The 24,447-nt window shown below is 39.2% G+C and overlaps 1 long non-coding RNA gene across 1 annotated transcript; it reads left to right on the forward strand.

Annotated features, from left to right (window-relative positions):
• Nucleotides 1–3,930: 3,930 nt before the first annotated feature.
• Nucleotides 3,931–5,626, forward strand: LOC309654753. Its single transcript, XR_014260436.1, has 2 exons — nucleotides 3,931–4,757; nucleotides 5,110–5,626. It is a non-coding gene; the product is annotated as an uncharacterized lncRNA (long non-coding RNA).
• Nucleotides 5,627–24,447: the final 18,821 nt, after the last annotated feature.

Consider the following 24,447-nt stretch of genomic DNA (forward strand, 5'->3'; position numbering starts at 1 on the left):
CACTGCTATGCAGTAGCACCATTGTCTAATCAAGTTTCCATGTATTGACAGCTGTATTTCTAGACTCTATTTTGTGCTGTCAATTTATTGTCTCTTCTTGCGCAGATAATAGTTACTCTCTCGTGGTTAGAGGTGGAAGTTTATCTTTAATTTTATTTCCATTATCTCAGATTTAAGCAACTTGTTTTAGCTCCCTCAGTATCTTTTCTCAATTTTTTTTTTTTTTTTTTGGTTACAGCACCCTGATTTTAATGTGGGGAACCATCCTATCCCCCTTTTCATGTAGTCTTACTGGGACTGTTAATTGAGGTGCCCACCCTTCCCTGACCAAGAAATAGTAATATAACTCAAAATGTTTTTCAGACTCTCTCTCTAGTAAGAAACTGAATCATAAACTCAGTGATACAAGGATAAAAAGTTTGAGCTGATCCGTTCCAATCCATTCCTAAAGAGATTATCCATTAGTCCTTATACACCACGAATATTAGCCAGTTAATTTTATTAGAAAAAGCCAATCTGGACACATTGAAACACAAAACAATTTATCAAGTCTTCTCTGAATCGAAGATGTAAAGATATATTACCTCCAACAGTCCACTACAAAGCTATGGATGAAAAACGAAGATCAGATTTCTTATAAGAAAGAAGATTAAGAGTTCAATATTTTTCAAAAGAAGTGCCGCCATCCAGGTACTAAGGATAAAACACTGGAAAAGGAAAAAAGACTGCTTTACTTAGGAGGTAGTCTCAATCTAAAAGTGTTCATCCATCAAACTGGGAAAAAAATTTTTTTTTAAGCAGTGCTATCCATTATTGATGACGGTACAGAGTAATGTGCACTCTCATGCATTGCTGATTGGAATATGAATTGCTGCAACCTCTTTTGGAAACTAATCAGGTAATATCTACTAAGATTCAAAATACATATTCTCTCCACCAGAAATCCTGTGTTGGAGAAATGTATCCTTTAGAAATAACAGCAACAGTATCTAAAACGCATATACAAAGATGTTTCTTTCAACTTTGTCTGAAGTAACAAAACAGAGGAAGGGGGCTTCCCTGGTGGCACAGTGTTTAAAAATCCGCCTGCCAATGCAGGCGACACGGGTTCAAGCCCTGGTCTGGGAAGATTCCACATGTCACGGAGCAACTAAGCCCGTGTGCCACAACTACTGAGCCTGTGCTCTAGAGCCCACGAGCCACAACTACTGAAGCCTGCACGCTTAGAGCCTGTGCTCCGCAACGAGAAGCCACCGCAATGAGAAGCCCACACACCGCAACTAAGAGTAGCCCCCGCTCACGGCAACTAGAGAAAGCCTGCGCGCAGCAACGAAGACCCAACGCCGCCATAAATAAATAAATATATATATATTTTTTTAAATGGAGGGAGGGAGGGAGGATGTGCGTGCCTATCAAAAGGAGAATGAATATATTGTGGTATATTCATGCTATGCAATAGTAGTTTTTAAAAAGAATAAGTCAACACTACTGAACTGTACACTTAAAATGGCTAAGATGGTAAATTTTGTATTATGTGGTTTTTAACAAAAAAAAAAAGGAAAAAAAAAAAGAGTCATATCCACACATAATGATCTAGAGAAACGGTTAGTTGACATGGAAGCATAGAAAAAGGAGTACCACATCACTAGCAGTACCCTAGCACAGGGATTCAAACTGCTTGGTCTTAGTGAATCCTTTTACGGAAGCTGCTGTATCAGATTATCTCAGCTTGACGGCAGCAAGCAGTCCAATGACATAATTATGTCCGTTGTTTTTATTTTCATGGTTACTTCCCCCCCCCAAAAAAACACTTCTTTTTATAACTTGCCTGTAAGTGTTGTGACCAAAGGATGCTATTATTCAGTCCCTTTGACAGCCATATTTCTCACTGTAAATTAAGAAATTGGCTTTTTGGTTTTAAAACAAATACCAAACAATAGACTCTGTCTAAAGGCAGAGCTTCCTCCCCACCAACCGTCCCCAATCATCACACATACATAGCCCCAAAGATCTTCCTGCTTTCTCCTCCTCAACATTCTAAAACTCCTCATAAACTTTCTAAAATTCAGATTCTTCTCATGTGTGGCAGAAGAACTCAGAATTGGGGAAGTCAGAAAGAGAATCCATAACAAAGTAAATGCATGAAACTGGTCAGAACTTACTTAAAAGAAAAAAAGACAATTTGGGACTCAGAGATCAGAACGCTGATTTCTGCTCTTTCTACAATGAATTAAAAATCAATTATGTTAGACATTTTCTACCCTACCCACTCACAACTATTTCCCTCAACAACCCCAACTCCCACCTCTCCCCATCCTCTCACAGAAGGAAACTGAAACTACATTTCAGAAGCAAAGTAGATAATGGTGAATGCTAAGCATAGAAGGAAATTATTATAGTTAATTTTCCTATTTATATCACACAATATAAGCAAGACCTCGTTGGTTGAGCCTTCAGAATGTGTCCCAGGTAATCACACCTATTCTCCAACTCCTGTCTTCTCTCCAACACTTTCCCTCTTCCCCTTGCATCTGTGCTTTTTAAGTCCTCATCCTTCAGTATACCTACCATCTCCTTTGTGAAACAACTATGCTCACCCCACTCCTTTCTTGCATCTTGCAAACTCCACTGCCTCAGCTGCAGCGAATGTCAATGGAGTCTCTGCTCAGTCCTCTACGGATCCCACAAACAGAAATGGAAAGCTCTCATCATTTGTATGCTCACTTGTGTGTGTAAGTGAGTGCATGAGAGAAAGGTAGAGAAAATGAGAGGGAACAAAAGTAGGAGAGGGAGGGAGAGGGAGAGAGAGATAGAGAGAGAGATCTTGAGTTCAAACTGTCTCCACCACCCAAGGCTGCTGGGCCAGGGGTTCATTCTAAACAAATACAAATATATCTAAATGCAATGCGGTACCCTGGATTGGATCCTAGACCAGAAAAAGGCCTTTATTTAAAAGAAAAAAAAACCTGCTGAAATCCAAAAACATTTAGAGTTCAGTTAATAGTAATGTACCAATTTTCATCTGTTAGTTTTGACACGTGTCCCACGGTTATATAATGTGTTAACATGAGGGAAAACCGGATAAGAGTATACGGAAACTCTCGGCATCATCTTTGCAATTTTTCTGTAAATCTAAAATAACTCTAAAAGTTTACTTAAAGATATGTACACATATATATGTATATATAACACACACATATAGCTATATATGTACATATAAGATTAGATAGATAGACAGATAGATTGGAATTGTGAGAATTTTTTTTTCCTTCAGGAAACCACCAACTCTAGTTTACTCCAGAATGTGTTAGTGAATGATGACAATTTCCCAGAAGATTGTGAGGAAAGATGAGGGAAAGATGAGGAAAAGATTTTACATCATTACACAGCACATGAAAAAACTTAAATCTCTATAAGATTATTGTTCTTCCCCCAAAATCTCTCTAGCTGCCTCAGTACTCTCTTCTCCCAATACTATTAAGTGTTCTGGTTATCATTACCGCAAAACAAACTACCAAAAACTTAATGACTTAAACAGTCAATTATTATAACTCACAATTTTGTTCGTCAGGAATATGGGCAGAATATCAGCAGGGTGATTTTTCTGTTCCACATGTCATTAATTGAGGTCACTGGGTCGCTCAGCTAGCAGATGGAATGGTCTGGAGGGTCCAAGATGGCGTCCCAAACATGCCTGGCACCTTGGCAGGAATGACTAGAAGGTTGGGCACAGCTTTGGTTTTGAACCATGTGCCTACATAGAGCCTCTCCACCAAGGTAGCCTCCAAGTAGTTGGACTTTTTACATGGCAACTGAGGCATCCTAGAATGTTCCAAAAATAAGAAGTGGAAACTGTCAGTACATTAAGGACCATCCCAAGAAACTAACATACCATCACTTGTGCCATATTCTAGTCATCAGCGTAGTCACTGATTCGAAAGGAAGAGGCTTAGACTGCACCTCTCAATGGGAGGAGTGTCAAAGAATTTGTGGCTGTCCTTAATCTGCCACACTAAGCATTTAATACACATTTCAGACTTATTTTTCTAATGAATGAGAAAATTAAAAGTTTCTACCTTCAAAAAGCTAGCTCAGTATGTAGGCCAAGTGGCAGATGCATAGATAGTTATTAAGCTATAGAGATATATTTTATTGTGTAAAAGTGATTGTTTTGCTTTCATTTCCTGGGAATTGATTAAAAATAGAATTATCATTGACTCGTAGGAGTTTATCTCATTCTTTCATTCAAGTTGGAATATGGTTTCACTATGAAAACATTTTCTATATTAGCACTAGTACATTAAAATAAGGTAGTTTTTTTCTTTAATCCCAAATTCAAGAGTTAAGATGATAGGTTAAAAGGTACTGAGTGTGCCAAATTTTCTTTCAAAGAATATATGAACATCTAATAAAATGGCAAAAAAAATTTTTTAAATAACAAGTAATGACAAGGATACAGAGCAACTGGAACATTCACACATTACTGGTGGGGATACAAATGGTACAGCCACTCTGGAAAAACTGTTGAGAAGTTTCTCATAAAGTTAAACAAACACCAGCAAACTCTCACTCCTAGAGCAGAGGTTGGCAAACTATTTCTGTAAAGGTCAGGTAGAAAATATTATATAGGCTTTGTGAGACAAACAGTCTCTATTGCAACTACTCAATTTTGTCATTATAGCATGAAAGTCACCACAGACAATTTGTAAATGAATGAGCATGGCTGTGTTTCAATAAAACTCTATTTACAAAAACAGGCAGTGGGGGGCTTCCCTGGTGGCGCAGTGGTTGAGAATCCGCCTGCCAATGCAGAGGACACGGGTTCGAGCCCTGGTCTGGGAAGATCCCACATGCCGCAGAGCGGCTGGGCCCGTGAGCCACAATTACTGAGCCTGCGCATCTGGAGCCTGTGCTCCGCAACAAGAGAGGCCGCAATAGTGAGAGGCCTGCGCACCGCGATGAAGAGTGGCCCCCGCTTGCCACAACTGGAGAAAGCCCTCGCACAGAAACGAAGACCCAACACAGCCATAAATAAATAAAAATTAAAAAAAAAAAAAAGAACCAAATCCCCATCTTTCATGGGAATAAATCAAAAAAAAAAAAAAACAGGCAGTGGGCTGGATTTAGCCCTTGGACCTAGAAAAATTAAAATATGTTCACACAAAAACCTGCACACAAATGTTTACAGCAACTCTTTTCATAACTGACAAAAACTGTCCTTCAATAGATTAATGCATAAACAAACTGTGGTACATCCATAAAATGGAATTCTACTCAGCAATTAAAGTGAAGTATTGCTATTCAATACATACAACAAAATGGATGAATCTCAAAGGCATTATGCTAAGTGAAAGAAGCCAGTCTCAAACAGTTGCTTACTGGTATGAGTCTATTTATATGAAATTCTAAAAAAGACAAAACTATAGGGACAGAGAATAGATTAGTGGTTGACAAGGGTTAGGAGTGGGGGGAGAATGTACCTACAAAGGGTCAGCACAGGGAGTTTTTTGAGGTGAAAGAACACTTCTGTATTCTGATTGTGGAGGGGGTTACACAAATTTATACATGTGTTAAAACTAAGAACTGTACACACCTCCCAAAAAAGTCAATGTTAACATGTTTTTTTTTTTAACATGTTATTTTAAAAATAAATAATATGAAGAAAAGTATTTTCTCCACTATAAATTCATCAAACAAAAAGACTATTTCTGTAAACAGAGAACTGGAGTAGAGAGATTATGACTAGAACAATATTTAAATTCCCACTCAAAATTTTGAATAATTTATAATAACATAATAAATATCATTATATAATACTATATATAATTTATTTATACTTGCCTTGCTTTTTTTCACCTTTATCCTTCAAGTTCAGAAACTTCTCAACTATCCCAGCTACTATATGCCTGAATGTATTTTCAGCAGTGTCTATTCTTTTTGTTGCTTCTCACATGGTTTTCATCATTTCATTATTTTACATTCTTCTTTCATTCATTTCTTCATTGTACTCTTCCAGCCCATTTTTCGCCTCCTTCTGTTGACTTTCTTTGAGCCTTTTGCTAAATCTCTTTCTCCCACGAAGAAACAGGGAACAGGTTTTCTGTAATTTTTTTGAGAGTATGTAGAACAATTATCCAAACACTTCCTGTTTTCCCATGCCTCCTTTGAGGTATTTTCTTTTTTTTAAAGATTTATTTCTTATTTATTTTTATTTATTTTATTTATTTTTGGCTGCGTCAGGTCTTAGTTGCAGCATGCGGGATCTTTCGTTGCTGCATGTGGGCTCTTTTTTGCGGTGCGCAGGCTTCTCTCTAGTTGTGGCATGTGGGCTTTCTCTTCTCTAGTTGTGGCGCACAGGCTCCAAGGCACGTGGGCTCTGTAGTTGTGCCGCGAGGGTTCCGGAGTGCGTGGGCTCTGTAGTTTGCGGAACGCAGTCTCTCTAGTTGAGGTGCACCAGCTCAGTAGTTGGGGCACACGGGCTTAGTTGCCCCACGGCATGTGGGATCTTAGTCCCCTGCATTGTAAGGCGGATTCTTTACCACTGGACCACCAGGGAAGTCCCTGAGGCATTTTCTTAACCTGTCTTTTGTTGGGGTTCTTTTCTGAACACCTCCTGCAAAGAGTTTAGTCAACTTTGAAGTCAACGAGCACAGCCCACGTAAGAATGTCCTCACTTCTGACATCTTTGCAAGTTCGGAGGTTCCCAAAACCACCCTTAGTTCCAATGATTCATGAGGAAGACTCACAGAACTCAGCAAAAGCTATTATACTCCCAGTTATGGTTTATTACAGCTAAAGGCTACAGATTAAAATCAGCCAAGGGAAGAAGTGCACAAGACAGAGGCCAGGAGGGCTCCAAATACAGATCTTCCAGTTGACATTTCCTCCATGGAGTCAGGACAGCATTAGTCTCCTGGCACTGACGTGTAACAATGCACACAGAATATTGCCAACCAGGAAAGTTCATGCAAATCTCCATGTTCATAGCAGTCTCCGGTCCCCGGCCTCTTCCAGAGGTGAGCTGATACTGCATGATCCAAAGCCCTCACCATAAATCACATTATTATCTGCTGTGGCCAGCCCCCACCCTAATCACATTAACTACCTAGTGTGATCCAAGGGCCCCATGCAAATAAGACATTCCTATTAGGCACGATTTTCCAAAGGCTTAGAGACCTTTCCAAGCTGAGGACAAGGTCAGACCTCTTTGGGGGTAAGGTTAAATTCTTTACTATACATTCTCCAATATATTTTAATTTTTAAAAAAGTTTTCATGCAGAGTCTAGTTTTTGAAGTGGGCTAGGTACATGTTGAAGAAAAGTATAAGCAGGAGTAATGGGAATCAAGCTGGAGAATTTCACACAGATTTGATGTCTGTAACACCCTTCCATGTAATCTATTTTCTTTGCTGCCACCAGTTTTTTGCAGAGGATCACAGCAGCATCCTTTGGGTTAAGGTATTTTGTGTTGTGATTTACTAATCACTTCTCCTTCCTCCACTTCACTTCCCTTCTAGCAATCTCCTCTTTACTAGGACACAAAATCATAGAAATACCAAGTAAACTAACACCCCTGTAATCGGCAGTTTTCTAAAGAGATATCTGTCACTTCTCCTGTGACTCATTCCAACCCCTCTAAACAAAGAATCAATGTATATACCTGTGAAAACTTTCAATGAGATCTCAATTCTGCTTAGAGAATAAAGAGACAGCTCCCTTGCTTCAGTCTTTGTTTCAGGATCCCTTGTTTACAGTATTTGGTAAGGTATGCTATTTTATAGTTTGTGTCTTACAGTTATGGATTTTATAATTCATTAAAAATGGCACTTTTTCTCTACATTCTCATGTTTGTCATTTTCAACGAGTTTCAAAGGAGAAGAGATTTTTTTCCATCATCTTTTGCAAAAGACCCCTCACTTATTTTCAGTTTTGGGGGTGTATGTCTCTAGTAATATAGGTGGATTTTTTTTTTTTAATGAATACTCCAATAGAGGAATTTGATTAATTAAAATTTTGACTTGGTGAGTAAAATAAATTATAAATGTCTCAGTGTATAAGAAACACTGATATCCTTGAGCAGAATGCAGATATAAATTGAAAATAAGCAAAGAAAAATGCAGATATAATGAAAAGGTAATACTTAACTAATTTTATGACTGCAAAATAAACAAAATTAGAAGAATGGGCCTAAAGTGGTTCCAGGGTGGGTGGTACAGTAGAATCACTCTGAGAAAGTATTAAATAGAAACAAAGGAAGGAGTCTGGATTTTGCATAAATACATAAATCTAAACCTGTGTCACAGGAGTGCTGTGTCCCTATTGCTTTTCATATTGACTCCAATCAGGGCATTGTAATAAATCATGTAGCTACTGTGTTCAAATTAATTTCTTTAATTATTCCCATCCCTAGAAGAAATCATGGACTAGAAAAAGACAAACGGTCACTCTTCTGCTGCCCTGAGTAAGAGCTGACTAGGGCAAATTGTGCAGCCTGTTACTTAGATTGGTCTGCCTACCCTTCCCACTGTCCAGGACGGCTGAGCTTGCCCAGACAAGGGACTAACACAGGGAGTCAACACATTTACTGTAATTACTAATATTTTTAAACTTATTCCTGCCCTCTTATGCCATTTTTCCAATTTGTCATTCTTGTTACTGTTTTTTCTTTCCTACCTTTATTCAGATTCATTTTCTTTTCCATTTTATCCTCCAGAAATTTGGAAAATATATAGCCTATTTCTATTCTTCTTATAATTACCCTTAAATTTTGAAAGAATATAACTTTCATTTAAATATTACCACCATGGCCAATATACAATTCTCCATCAGTTTCAGTATCTAGAGCCTTCCCTGCTGGTCACCATCCACCCTTACCCCAACACATACCTTAGCATCTGAGGCAATCATTTGAGGGTCCAGTTGCAGATTATTAAGCTGTTTTACTTTACAGATAAAAAATGACTCAGACTTAATTATTTTGTTTGACTGGTCTTTTTCAGTACTATTTTATCAAACCATCTCTTCCTCTTCCCTGGATTCATTTTGCAGGAATAAAGCTTCTAATAACTATTTAACAGGAGAAAGGTAGACAAATGGATTTAAGATAGTCTTCAAGTCAAAATCAGTATAAAAGTCACCCAGATAAGAGTCAGTGGTGAGGGCTATGGAAAAAATAAATAGATTTCTATGAAACAAGAGGCTTGGGAACACTGGACTCCAGCTGGAGAGAAGCCCAAACCAGGAGCAGTAAGATGCAAGTCATACCTCCTCTCACCGGCCCCCCACCCCGCCAAGGGTCTATGGGGGCTATGGTTGGGGGGGGCAGCTAGCAGGTGTGGAGGAAGGGAGGAAAACATTAGGCTGGGGCTTTCCCCTCCTGAATAAACCACTGATCACTCACAAACAAAAGCAAAAAATGCTTTCTCTTCCCAGAGGAAAATGCACCCTTGGTAATGCTGTCTTTTGGTTAAGAATCAAGAGAGATGAGTATTTGTTCCCACTAATGGAAGCACGTACATTAAGTTATATCTGAAGGGTGACTTCAGCCCCAAATATAAATGGGCAAAAGCATAGGTAGACTTTGGTTTTCCCAGCTCCAAAAGCACCTTTTTCTGCCTGGACATCATCTCCAGCAGCTACAAATCCCATTAAGATTCTGAGGGCCATGAAAAGATGCACTAAGATATGCCGTATCTGATCTGCTCTGTGCCGTCACCTCATTTGTAATAACATGTTATATCCTTAGTTAATTAAATCAGAAACTTAAAAAAACATGTATTTGCATGGGCAAGGAGGACAAGGGTCATTTTCCACAACCCACCTGAAATACCCCAAATGGTAAATTTGAGGCCTTGCACATCTAAAAATTATCTTTATTTTTCTCTTCCATTGAAATGCTTCTTTGGCTAGGTACAGTATTCTGATCAGTTAAAGAAAATCTTTTCCCCCCCTATCTTTCAAAGTGCTGTTTCATTGCCTTCAAAGATTGCATTACAACAAGAGATCTGATTATTTCTTTGTAGACTTTTTTTTTTTTCTGTCTGAAAGCTTTTTAGAAATTTCTCTTTATCCTTTGTCATCTCAGATTTCATCATAATGTATCTAGGTGTAGGCCTCTTATAATTTATTCTGTTATTTATTTATTTAGGCTTTATTTGAGTTTTTCTCCAGATATATTTGTAGGTGGAACATGTGCGATACGTGCTGCGTCCACCTTCTTTATCTAATCCTACCCCACATACAATAAATCTAGTAAGATAAATACCTAAGATACAATATGGATAAATGTCACATACATAACATCATTGAGCCAAAGGTAACAATACATTCTCTACTATTCCATTTATATAAAGTTCAAACAGGCAAAACTAATCTATGCTGTTAGAAGTCAGGATGGGGGTTATCTTTAGGGAGCTACTTGGATCTTGGTAATATTCTGTTTCTTGGTCTGGGTACTGATTACATAGCTGTATTAACTCTGTGCAATTAATTGAGCCATATACTTACAACTTAACACACTTTTATGTATGTTGTACTTCAATTAAAAGTTTTTTTTTTTTAAACTGGATTTATTTTGAATTCTCCATTCTTTTTATATAGAGATAACTTTTCACTTACTTTAACCATAATTTAAAAAACAGATTAGGGACTTCCCTGGTGGCGCAGTGATTAAGAATCTGCCTGCCAATGCAGGGGTCACGGGTTCGAGCCCTGGTCCGGGAAGATTCCACGTGCCACGGAGCAACTAAGCCCGTGCGCCACAACTACTGAGCCTGCGCTCTAGAGCCCTCGAGCCACAACTACTGAGCCCGCGAGCCACAACTACTGAAGCCCTCATGCCTAGAGTCCGTGCTCCGCAACAAGAGAAGCCACAATGAGAAGCCCGCGCACCGCAACGAAGAGTAGCCCCCGCTAGCCACAACTAGAGAAAGCCCACACACAGCAACGAAGACCCAATGCAGCCAAAAATAAATAAGTAAAAAATAAATAAATTTATTTTTAAAAAAAGACAGGAGTTGTTAAGAGGTGAAGCTGGAGCTGGATGAAAAGAAGGTCAAATGTAAGAAAAGTTAAAAATGTACAATTAGTAAGACTTTGTAAGATCATAACTATAGTTAAGAAAAAGACTGCCAAGGAGGGTTCCTACACTTATTTCCGGTATAGGCAGCTGAAAGAGACCATAGTATCTTACTTTTCAGATTCAACGCAAACACGATTCACTTCTCATTACATTTACTTTCATAAGCCTAAATTACTTGTGCTACCTTCCTAAAACCAGATCCTATCACTTTCCTGTTCAAAAACCCTTTAGTAGCTTTCCTGTACATATAAAAAAAATTTTTTTTAATTCAAACATGGTCAATAATGCCATCTGTGATTTGGCTCCCACCTACTCCCTCATCATCTTCTCACAACACTTTCCTTCTCACCCACAACACTTAAAGCTATGTAGCTTTCCTCAGTTCTATAAAATATCCAGATCTTGGTCTCCTCAGGGTCTCAGACATGACTTCCTTCTAAAATTTTAATTTCCTTCCCCACTGTTCACCTCTTTAGGTCTCAGCTTAAATATCATTCCAGCAAACACACCTTCAATGACTGCCCTTCCCCCAACTTAAGTTAGGTCCCCTAGTTATTCTTCATATCCTATTTGTGATTATGTATTTGACATGTTTGTCTACCTCCCCCTCTAGACTAAGTTAGGGCAGCGACTTTATCTATTTGATTCTCCTGTATATATCCAGTTCCTAGCACAGTGTACAGTGGTATGCAGGAGGTGCTCAAACATTCAATGAATGAATGCACACAGGATGAATAGCAGATTTGAGGGGAGAAAGATTTCAGGTTTGGGTATTTTTAATCTGAAATGTCTATGCATTATCAAAGAGGAAATGCTAGGCACACAGAAATAACTACCTGGATTTCAGGAGAAAGATCTAGGACAGAAAGACTGATTTGGGAGTAACCAATAAGTAAATGAAGCCATCCAAAGGCTGAGAATATACAGAGAGCAGAAATTTTAAGCAGAAGGGGAAGGAGGCTAAGACTAAGAACAATCAAATTGATGGGAGATAAATGAGAAGTTTGTGATACCGTTAAGTGTGATACCACTGAGGAGATTATTTCAAAACCAGAGTAAATAATGCGAAATACTGCAAAAAGGTAAGGACTAAGAGCTATCTACTAGATTTAGTGACAAAGCTACTGATGATCTTGGATAGCATATCAATGGAATGATGAGTAGAAATAAGCATTCAGTTAATTGAAAACTCAATCAGTGGAGCAGAAGTTGAGAAAGCTACCAAAAACTTGGATGCTTATGTTAAAGGAGATGGAAGGGCGTCTTCCCCTTTTTTAAAGAATGAAAGCTGAGCATATTTAAATTATCACGAGATGGAGTCAGTAAAGAGAAGTCTAAGTTAGACAATTGCTAGAGCTTTGTATCCCATTGGGTAGGAAAGATGTAGGACCCAGAGCACAGGAAAGGGGGTCAGCCCTAGAATGGTAATTCTCCATTCCACTGCAATTAGAGGAAAGATGGGTTGGATTCAGTTACATTTGTAGATAAGGGGGCAATAATTAAGGAATAGTTTCAATTTCCTCTGTGAAGGAGATAAGGTACTCTGCTAAGATTAAGTAGAGGGCTAATATAATAAATCAATAGAACATGAGATTTAAAATGGCCACTATCATGAAAAGTAAAGGAAAAGAGAAAGGAATTTCAAGAAGCACTACAGGCTTATGAGTTTGGAGACAATGAATTTCTAATAGCAGTAACAGTGTGATTCTTTCATTTCCTTTGCAGCTCTTGCCTGAGCCAAAATCGGGGGACTAAGACTGATATAGGATTTGTATTTTGGAGGGCACATGAACAAAAAGATAAAAGGGCAAAGAAGTTAGAGGTATTGCCAATAGAACACTTAAATGAGAGTGGGTAAGGTGGGAAGGGTGGATAAGGAAAAAGGAAAAACAACAGGTTCCTCACAGAAGAGAATGGAGAAGTCCAAATGATGCCAAGTAAAGGTGTGGTGGGAACAACGGAGTAATAAAGCTGAGAGAAGTGTAGGCTGACAAAATGAATATGACATTAGAGAAGTGATTTTCCCCATGATAGGCCTACCCCAAGTATCATACTGAATGTATATATGTACACATATGTGCATAAATTATAGGATCTATTTTAATCAGTACTTGATTTACAAAGTTTAATTCTGACTAACCTCAGGTTACTATTTAAAAAAAAAATTTTTTTTAATGCCCTGCTTACACGGTAGGCCACAAAATCTTTCAATGACGACATACTGCTTTGAATAAAGCAAAAAAGTTAAAAATCACTGGTCTAGGTCAACCTGCTGATTTTACAGAAAAGGAAACAGCCTTCCAGAAGTAAAGTGATTTATCCAAATTCAGCAACTTGCCATAGCAACAGAACTTTAAAAATAAATAGAACTTCGCAGAAAATGTTTTTTCTGTATTGAAAAATGGCTTACCCCTGATCTTTCTGAATAAAAGTATTTCATAATCATCAATCTTTCTTAAAATCTTTGACAGAAATATTTGCCACAAATATTATATTTATCATGCTTACAAATTAAATACTGTGTTCATCATGCTTATAAATTAAATGTTATAAATGATTTATAAGTCCTTGTCTAAAGACCTGAATTTATAATTTCTATAAATTTCTTTGCCAAAAATTATCAAGGAAAAAGGACAAGCTTAGTCGATATAAATGCTACACTTTACTTATACTGTTAATTTAAATTATTCCATTATTCCATTTCTTCTATAATCTTCCTCAACACAGCATTACACACAGCCACTACTAGAAAGGACTGAAATTGGCAACAGAGATGAACCCTTTTTGTCTCATCAGCAGTTTAACCACTCAACAGGTTATATTTAAAAAAAAAAAAAAAAAAAAAAAGAGCTCAGAATATTTGCCAGCCTTTGAGCTAAATGTCAGAAAAACAATAAGATAGGAACTATCTGTTTTCCCATCTACAGACCACATAATAGATGCTCACTGTTCACATGAAGGAGCAATTTCAGTCTTCTGATCAAAGAGTAAATATTTTGATTTATCTACCACCCTACACCTAAGGATTAAAAAATTATCACACCTCACACTTCCTCAAGGAATTTTAAATCTGGCTATGGAGATTAGATAGATAGGCAGTATATGTATATGGTGATGATCAGATACCGGAACTTTATACCTACTGAATGTTAGCCAATAAAGTACTCATCTGGGAAATAGACAGTGAAAGTTCTACCAATGATATCACTGTCAAAATATTTTATAATCAGCTGTTTCACCAAGAAAATCATTAGTTTATTGTCAGATCTCACTTTTTTTTTTTTTTTAATTTATTTATTTATTTGGTTGCCCCGGGTCTTAGTTGCGGCACGTGGGCTCCTTAGTTGTAGCACGTGACCTCTTAGTTGTGGCGTTCGAACTCTTAGCTGCGGCAGGCATGTGGGATCTAGTTCCCTGACCAGGGATCGAACCCGGGCCCCCTGCATTGGGAGCACAGAGTCTTAACCACTGCGCCGCCAGGGAAGTCCTTGTCAGATCTCACTTTTAAACCAAGAGTTGAACTACTTCATTTATTCCCTAAACTCACATTTTAAAACTATTCCACAAAAATTTAACCTGAAGACATGAAAGTTTCTACACACTAATTCTTCTCCAAAGAACATCCTGTAAATTCTTAAGGTTTCAAAATAAAAACTTCCAAAACACCTCACAAATAGGAGCAAGACCTCCTCCAAGAAATTCCACTTGATCCTCATTATTTGTAGAGTCCATATTTGCAAATTCTCCTACTTGCTAAAATTGATTAGCAATCCCCAAATCAATACTCACAACACTTTCACATCATTCACAGACATGCAGCGGCGGTGAAAAATTTGAATTGCCCAACGCTAAGGTCAAACAAGGCTATGTTCTAACTTATTTCAGTTCTCATACTGTAAACAAGTGTCCTTTCCATGGTCTACTTAGTGTCACATTTTTTACATTTTTGTATTTTTGTTGGCGATTTCACTGTTTAAAATGGCCCCCAAGCAAACCAATATATACAGCATGGACAAACAAGGTCCTACTGTATAGCACAGGGAACTATATTCCATATCCTGTGATAAACCACAATGGAAAGGAATATGAAAAAATGTATATATGTGTAAATGAATCACTTTGCTGTACAGCAGAAATTAACACAACACTGTAAATCAACTGTACTTGAATAAATTTTTAAAAATAAAATTAAAATTAAAAAATAAAATGGTCCCCAAGCATAGTGCTGAAGTGCTGTCTAGAGTGTCTAAGCACGAGACCGTGATGTGCCTTAGAGGAAAAATATACGTATTAGATAAGCTTCAATCCGACATGAGTTATAGTGCAGTCGGCCATGAGTACAATACTTACGAATCAATAATATATCATAAATACGGTGTCCTTAAATAAAACACACATAAAACCAGCTTATATATTGATAGGTTGAGAAATATATTGGGACCAGAGGCTCACAGGAACCTAAGCCTGTATTTCCCCTAGGAGCAGTGGTTCAGTGTATACTAATTCAGCATTCACAGTGACTACATAATAAAACTACCCCAAATAACAAGAATCCACTCTACTTTGAAAGTGACACCTTTATGCATGTAAAACTAACAAGACAGGGCAACAGAGTTTGTTCACCAAAATGAACTACCATTTCCCAACATATAGCATTATTCCATGAGAATACTCAATAAATACGTGTGTCAAGTAAATGGTTCAGAAAATTAAGCGCTCCAGTTTTATGGCAAAGACCCCTCCAGTGCAATATTCTTCCCCAGCCAGCACAAAGGCAGCCCATTCCTTTGTCATTAGCCGGAGCACATGGAGGCAGCCATTAGAAGCTTAAGCGCCCAATCACCGGAGTCAGAGAAGAAAAACGTTCAGCAAGTCTGGTCTTACGTTGCAGTTCTCATTAGTGTACAACTGACCCCTGAACAACACAGGTCCACTTACACAGGGATTTTTTTCAACAAATATATACTACAAGATCCGAGGTTGGCTGAACCCTCGGAGGCAGAACCTCAGATACTGGAGGGCGACTGTAAAGCTACGGAGGGAATTTCGACCGCAGGGAGGGTCAGCACTCCGAATTCCGCTCGCACTGCCCCCTCCCCTCCGGAGGCCCGCACCTCCCCACCTTTCAAGGGTCAACTCTATTTTCCTTCAGATTTCGTCGGCTTTCACGACGTTTAGAAAATAACCTGTGACCACACATTAATACCAAGCATGAACAAGTGTCTCAATTTTATTTAACATTTTTAAGCAACTGTGTAACTCTTTCTCTGAGGCACAATACCAAAAAAGTGCAAAATATTCACCATAAGCATGCGGTTATGAAAGCGAATACCCACAATGGGTGCATCATCAACTCAACCAAGAACTTTTGCGCATTTAAAGAAGCCACAGCGTTTTCTGAAAGTTTGCTGGACGTAAACAGCTGCTCTACATCTTCTCCCACTAGTGTCTTCGGGACTGGTTCATATTGCTCCGCATATACCCACTGCGGGTTAAGAAGGCGGTGAAAAACACCGCGAGGGCAATAGCCACCGCCTGGAAGAGAAGATGAAAAACGCTGTTAGCGACGGCTTCCGGGAACAGTCACTCGCTGCCGAACGAAAGAAAGAACGAAAACCGCCCTAAACGTTTTGAGGAGTTTGGCTGTTGTCATCGAAACGGGGGCCGGGGGCCTGGTGAAACCTAAAAAGCGGAAGCTCCCTTCCTAGGCGACCCAATAGAAATTTTTGAGGAAAACTCATTTTCCTTCTCATGGCGCCCCAGTTCTGACCTTTGAACTCTGGAAGCTAGACGCTGCCCACGATTTCCAACGTTTTAGGGAAAATACTACGTCTTGGCAATTTAGAGGGCGGTCGAAGGTGGCATATTCTGAGATGGGCAACGACAGCTCTGCCCCTCGGACTTCGCGCCCATAAAAGGTACCGACGACGAAGGCTCGGTCCTCTGAGGCCCGCGCGCTCTTCCAGGTCCCCGCTTCCCGCCGCCTCAGGCCCAACCCCGGCGCCCTCACCGCGACGCCGCCCCGGCCCCCCACCGGGCCTCTGAGCCCTCCAACTGCGGCCCGGCCACCGAAGCCTCCCACCCGAGCGGCGGCCGCGTCCTCCCCGCCTCGGCCACGCGCTCCCGTCCGTCGCGTCCCGCCTGCGCCGCCCCAGCGGGTGGGCCCCAACTCACGATGGTCGACGCGGGGCGCTGGCGCGGAGGCGCCGAGTGCACCAGGCGCTGGCCGGGCTGCAGGACCGGCTGTAGGACCAGCAGGGTCACACGACGGCGGGGAAGTAGGCAGACAATCGGCAGGCGCGGCATGACTCTCGGCTGAGGCGAAGACGCGACGCTCGGCGAGGCGAAGACGCGAGGCGAAGTGAGGTGAGGTGAAGCGAAATGACGCGAGGCAAGGTTTGGGCGCGCGAGCTCCAGAACTGGGCGGGCAACTGGTCTGCGCAGGCGCCCGGGCCACAGGGTGGGGGGCCTGCTCCCCTTCTGCCCGCTAAGCCACGCCCCTGCCACGCCCCTTCCGCTCCGCACCCTGCTGTGCCGCGCCCACTCACACGTCCTCCCCACTCCCAGTCCTTGTGCACCTCTTCTCGCGCCGCACGTGCAATACCCGCGTCCCGGTGCCCCTAGGCCCTGCTTCCTGCCCCTCCCACAGTACCCTCTCCCTTACCTACCTTGCCCAGCCCCCCAGCGCTACAGCACACAGTATCTCGATTTTCTGCTGGTGAGGTGCTGAACACCTCTGTACTTACTTACCCTTATCTTTCATTCCTCCCTACCTATACCTCTCAACATGCCATTACTTCTGTTCCTGTAATTTATAACATTTATACTCTGTTCTCTAATGTTAATTACATTTTCCATACATTGTCTATAACTTAATTCCCAACATTGAAAACCAAGAATAAGTATCTGCTGTGTGCTGATGATATAAAAATATTCATGGCAGGATCAAATAGAGTGTTTGGATCCAGTAAAGAAGGTGATATAATTATATGTCACTAGACTTGTAGCTCTTGAAGGAGAAATGGAATATATTGTGATTTTCAAATTTAATACTATAATAATCCTATATCTACTCTCTAAGATGATCTAGTTTCTTCACACTATTTCACTTTTAGTCTTATTGCACAACCAGCATTCTAGGGTTTCTTTTAATTGCCTTGATTCGACTTCCTGAATTCTTTCTCTGTTTTTGGATTCCTATTTCATTTTGCTGTAGTACATCCTTAAGCACTTCTTTCAGGAAGGGTCTGTGGTTGATAAATTTCCTCAGTCCTTGGAAGTCAAAAAAATATTTTGCTCCATACTTAAATGCTAATTTGGCTGAGTATAGAACTCTGGGCTCAAAATCATTTTTCTTCAGGAATTTTAAAGCCATTATTCCCTTGTTTTCTAGCAGCTAGTGTAACTGATGTGAGCCAATATAATTCTCATTCCTTTGATGTAGCCTCTTGTTTCTTCTTGGAATCTTTTTATCTTTGGACTTGTGAAGTTTCTCCAAGTTAGGGCTAGATATGGTTCTTTCTTTCATTCATTCATGAGACTTTTTAATTTGAAGACTTGGATCTTTCTTTAGCTCTGGGAGATCTACTTCTATGTATTATTTATGTCTTTCCCTCTATTTTGTCTGTCTTCTCCTTGTGTCTTTACATGGGGTGGCAAGAGCAAGGGAGCTCTCTGTGGTCTCTCTTATGAGACAGAATACCATTCACCAGGGCTCTACTCTTGACCTAATCATCTCTCAGAGGCTATACCTCCTAATACCATCACATTGGGAATTAGGATTTCAACATATGAATCTGGAAGGAACATAAATATGCAGTCCATTGCATTTAGTAAAAAAAAGAATGCAAAACATCTCATTAAGAAGTTGTAGGACTTCCCTGGTGGCGCAGTGGTTGAGAATCTGCCTGCCAATGCAGGGGACACGGGTTCGAGCCCTGGTCTGGGAAGATCCCACATGCCACGGAGCAACTAGGCCCGTGAGCCACAGCTGCTGAGCCTGCGCGTCTGGAGCCTGTGCCCCGCAGCAGGAGAGGCCGCGACAGTGAAAGGCCCGCGCACCGCGATGAAGAGTGGCGCCCGCTCACCGCAACTAGAGAAAGCCCTCGCACAGAAACGAAGACCCAACACAGACAAAAATAAAAATAAATAAATAAATAAAAACAAAGTGCAACCAGTAACACATCAGTAGATTTTGAGATATTAAAAAAAAAAAAGTTTTAGTTCTTAAAAATTATCATCACAAGAAAAAAGATTTTGTAACTGTGTGTGGTAACAGATGTTAACTAGACTTATTGTAGAGATCATTTCTCAATATGAAACCGCACACCTCAGTTGGGACTTGAACCCACAATCTTCCACCTGAAACCACACAACTCGTCTCAGGACTTAATGAAGCTCAGGTTCTTTATGTTTCAGTGCAGAAGGAATTCAGCGAGAGGCAAAGTGATAGGTAAGAAGTAGATTATTAATATCCTTTGTAAAGAGGTTGCAGGAACATGGGGCATGAGAGGATGGTCATGTCCCAGGTCTCAGGTGAGTTATTGGGGTGGGCCACCAAGTGAGGGTCCTTGGCTTCTCGCAGGAAAGCATTCAAGAGCAAACTACAGTAAAGGGAAAGCAGAGATACACATTCCATAGACAGAATATGATCTATCCCAGAAGGTAAGGGCAGCCCTGGGAGATACACCCTCCATAGACAGAGTGTGGGCTGTCTCAGAAGGTGAGAGCAGCCCTGAAATATGGGGTGGTTAGTTTTTATGGGCTGGGTAATTTCATAGGCTAATGAGTGGGAGGATTATTCCAACTATTTTGGGTAAGGGGCGGGGATTTCCAGGAGTTGGGCCACTGCCCACTTTTTGGTCTTTTATGGTCTGCCTCAGCACTGTCATGGCACTTGTGGGTGTGTCATTTAGCATGCTAATGTATTACAATGAGCATATAATGAGGCTCAAGGTCTACTGGAAATTGAATCTTCTGCCATCTTGGACCTAGTAGCTTCTAACCAGTTATTGTTGTGTCCTCAATGGCTGTGTCATTCTTTTAATGGTTGTGCCCTGCCCCCTTCCCTCTTGTCTCATTTATATACAAATAGCAAATCATTATATTATACACCTGAAACTAAAATAATGTTATATGTCAATTATATCTAATTTAATTTTTAAATTTTTACTTATCTTTTTACTGAGTATACTTGATTTATAATATTATTTTAGTTTCAGGTATACAACATAGTGATTCAAAATTTTATAGATTATACTCCATTTAAAGTTATTAAAAATAAATAAATAAAATAAAGTTATTATAAAATATTGGCCATATTCCCTGTGCTGCACTATATATCCTTGTAACTTATTTATTTTATACATAGTAGTTTGTATCTCTTAATCCCCTACCCTTCTTTTGCCCATTGCTCTTTCCCTCTCCCCAGTGGTAACCACTAGTTTGTTCTCTATATCTGTAAGTCTGTTTCTTTTTTTTATACTCACTACTTTATTTTTTAGATTCCACATGTAAGTAACATCATACAGAATTTGTCTTTATCTGACCTATTTCACTTAGCATAATACCCTCCAAGTCCATCCATGTTGTTGCAAATGGCAAAATTTCATTCTTTTTTATGGCTGAGTAGTATTTCATTATATATATATATATATATATATATATATATATATATATATATATATATATACACACATACACCCACCTCACATCTTCTTTATCCATTCATCTGTTCATAGACACTTAGGTTGCTTCCATATCTTGGCAATTGTAAATAATGCTGCTATGAACATTGGGGTGCATGTAGTTTTTTGAATTCAGTATTTTCATTTTTGTTGGACGTATACCCAACCATGGAATTGCTGGGTCATATGGTAGTTCTATTTTTAGCTTTTTGAGAAACCTCTAGACAGTTTTCCACAGTAGCTGCACCAATGTACATTCCCACCAACAGTGTATGAGGGTTCCCTTTTCTCCACATCCTTGCCAACATTTGTTATTTGTGGTGTTTTTGATGATAGCCTTTCTGACAGGGGTGAGGTAATATCTCATTGTGGTTTTGATTTGCATTTCTCTGATGATTAGTGATGAAGAGCATCTTTTCATATGCCTGTTGGCCATCCGTATGTCTTCTTTGGAAAAATGTCTCTCCAGATCTTCTGTCCATTTTTTAATTAGCTTGTTTTTTTTTTGATGTTGAGTTGTATAAGCTGTTTATATATTTCGGATATTAATCCCTTATCAGTCATATCATTTGCAAATATTTTCTCCCATACAGTAGGTTGTCTTTTTGCTTTGTTTATGATTTCCTTTGCTGTGCAAAAGCTTTTAAGTTTGATTAGGTCCCATTTGTTTAGTTTTTCTTTTGTTTCCTTTGCTTTAGGAGACAGATCCAAAAAATGTTGCTATGATTTATGTCAAAGAGTGTTCTGCCTATGTTTTCTTCTAGGAGTTTCATGGTTTCCAGTCTTACATTTAGGTCTTCAATCCATTTTGAGTTTATTTTTGTGTATGTTGTGAGAAAATGTTTTAATTTCATTCTTTAACGTGTTACTGTCCAGTTCTCCCAGCACAACTTATTCAACAGACTGTCTTTTCCCCATTATATATTTTTGCCTCCTTTGTCGTAGATTAATTGACCATAACTATGTGGGTTTATTTCTGGACTCTCTATTCTGTTCCATTAATAAATGTGTCTGTTTTTGCACCAGTACCATACTGTTTTGATCACTGTAGCTTTGTAGTATAGTCTGAAGTCAGGGAGCATGATACCTCCAGCTCTATTCTTCTTTCTCAAGATTGTTTTGGCTAATTAAAAAAAATAAAAGGACTATCTACTTCCTTAGTTTAGGGGACAGCAATCTATGGCCCACAACCTGTTTTTCTAAGCAAAGTTTTTTGAAAGTCACACGCAAAGTTTTTATATTGATTGCATACTGAAATGATACAATTTTGGTATATCTGGTTAAAACAATACAGTATAAAAATTAATTGTACCCATTTGTTTTTAGTTCTTTTAACATAGTGACAGAAAGTTTGAAATTACACATAGGTTTCATATCAACCCAATGTTTTCTTGGACAGCTCTGCTCTAGAATCTTACCCTGAGCAATCAGATCCTGCACGAATGTGCCTAGCTACCTCCCTAACCTCATCTCCTTATCTTCACTCTCCTCTTTGTACATCATGCTGAGTCACACCAGTCTCTTGAATCTACATGGCTTCATTCTGTCTCACTTACGGGTCCCTGCCTGAGAAATCTCCCCTGGACATTACCACAGCTTACTCACGTACATCATTCCATTCTTGTACTACCCTGCAAAAATACAGCCCTCACCCTATTCCCCATGGCTCTCTTTCCCCTTCTCTGAACTATTTTCTTCATGGCCCATCAGGACCATCTGCACATGGTAATTGTGTATCTCCTTCACTAGGAGGTGAGCACTGCAAGAGCAGGAGTCTTGTCTGACTTGCTCACCCCGAAGCACCCCAAGAGGCACCTCACACATGGTAGGTACTCAATAAATATATGTTGAGTGAATGAATAATGAATGCTCACATCTCTTTGCTCTCTTTTCCTTCCCTACTAAAGACACTGTCTGGAGAGAGTAGCCTCTCCGACACAGTAGAAATTGACAACATAGGCAAGGGAGGCACTAGATTGTGAATGAATGCACAATGGCACATTTCAATATTGGTCACCTATTTGTAGCTGTGATATGGGAGAGCACAGCTGGACGAGAGATATTAATGTATAATTGTTCCCAGACGTTTCTCTCCCGCTATGGGCCAAAGAAAACTCGAGTTTTGCCTAGTCAGTTTCTTTCTCTCCCTCATCCTTCAAGATGAGACGTCAGAACTATCCCTTTGAACTCCTGTAATGCAGAATCAGGAGGAAACAGAAGGGGCAAAGGACAGGAAGCTCAAGACACCATTGGGTGCAATTTTCTGAAGAGTTGAAAAAAAAGTGTTGCAAAGAATTGCACTGTGTGAGTAAAGTAGAAGGAAAAATGAAAGGGAATCTTTAGACAGAGTGCTGTAGTCGATATATCCCATTTAGGACATCTGAAAAATTGAAATAAAAAACTTGAAATTTTGAAACTGTTTTGGGGTGACAAACTATATATCTCAATTGACATATCTGAGCCTGGACCACATGGTTGATGATTGTATGTTTAGACCATTTACATTAAATGTAAATAAATGTGAGTAATAAGAGGCAAAGTTTATCATATTAACTTTTTTTAAAGATCCAACTATATACTGCCTAAAGAAAACCCCCTTAAAGATGAAGATATAGATAGACTAAAAGTAAAAAGATGGAAAAAGATATACATGCAAATATTAACTACAGAAAGCTGGATTTGCTATACTCTCAAAGTAAATGTCCTCGCAAAGAATTTTTGCACAGATGAAGAGAGACATTTCCTAATGAGTAAGGGATCAATTAATTAGAGGACATTAAATTCCTAAATGTTTATGCACTTAATAACAAAGCTTCAAAATAGTTGAAGAAGAAACTGATAGACGCAAAAGAAAAAAATAGACAAATCTAAAATTATAGTTGGAGAATTTAAAACTCCTCTTTCAATAATGTTTGTTTTCAACAAAACAAGTACACAGAAAATCAGTAAGGATATGGAAGACTTGAACACCACCATCATATTGAAGTAACTGATGTTTATAGAACACTCTATTTATCAGTACCCAAACACACATTCTTTCCAAGTGTACATGCAATATTTACCAAGATAGAATATATTCTGCGCTATAAAACAAGTCACAATAATTTGAAAGGATTGAGCTCATACACAGTACATCATTTGACGACAATGAGATTAAATTAGAAATCAAAACCAGAAAAGTATCTGAAAAAAAATCCTCGAATATTTGGAAATTGAACAACACACTTCTAAGTAACCCATGGGTCAAAGAAGAAATCACAAGGGAAAATAGAAAATATTTTCAACTGAATGAAAATTAAAATACATCAAATTTTGTGGGATGTAGCTCAAGCAGTACTCAGAGGGAAATTTTTGGCATTAAACGCATGTATTAGAAAAGAGGAGAGGTGTAGTTAAGTCTTTCATTTCTAATTGTGAAATGCGAGACTTTGTTTATTATTAAAGACTTTCTTTCTTTCTCTCTAGATAGGAGACTGGAGGGAATACTGGAAAGATGTTGGACTTCAACATCCTACAAATCTAGGTTCAATTCCTGGCTTTGTTATTTTTTAACTGTGTCACATTGGGCCACTTACATCTTCTCTCAGCCTTAGTTTCCTCACTTGTGAAACTGAATTAATAACACCTATAGTTCAGGAATACTTCAAGGATTAAATGTGCCTTTGGTACATAGAGGGTCACA

The sequence above is a fragment of the Balaenoptera physalus genome, assembly GCF_965194825.1.
Source record: "Balaenoptera physalus genome assembly, chromosome: 2".
NCBI lineage: Eukaryota > Metazoa > Chordata > Mammalia > Artiodactyla > Balaenopteridae > Balaenoptera > Balaenoptera physalus.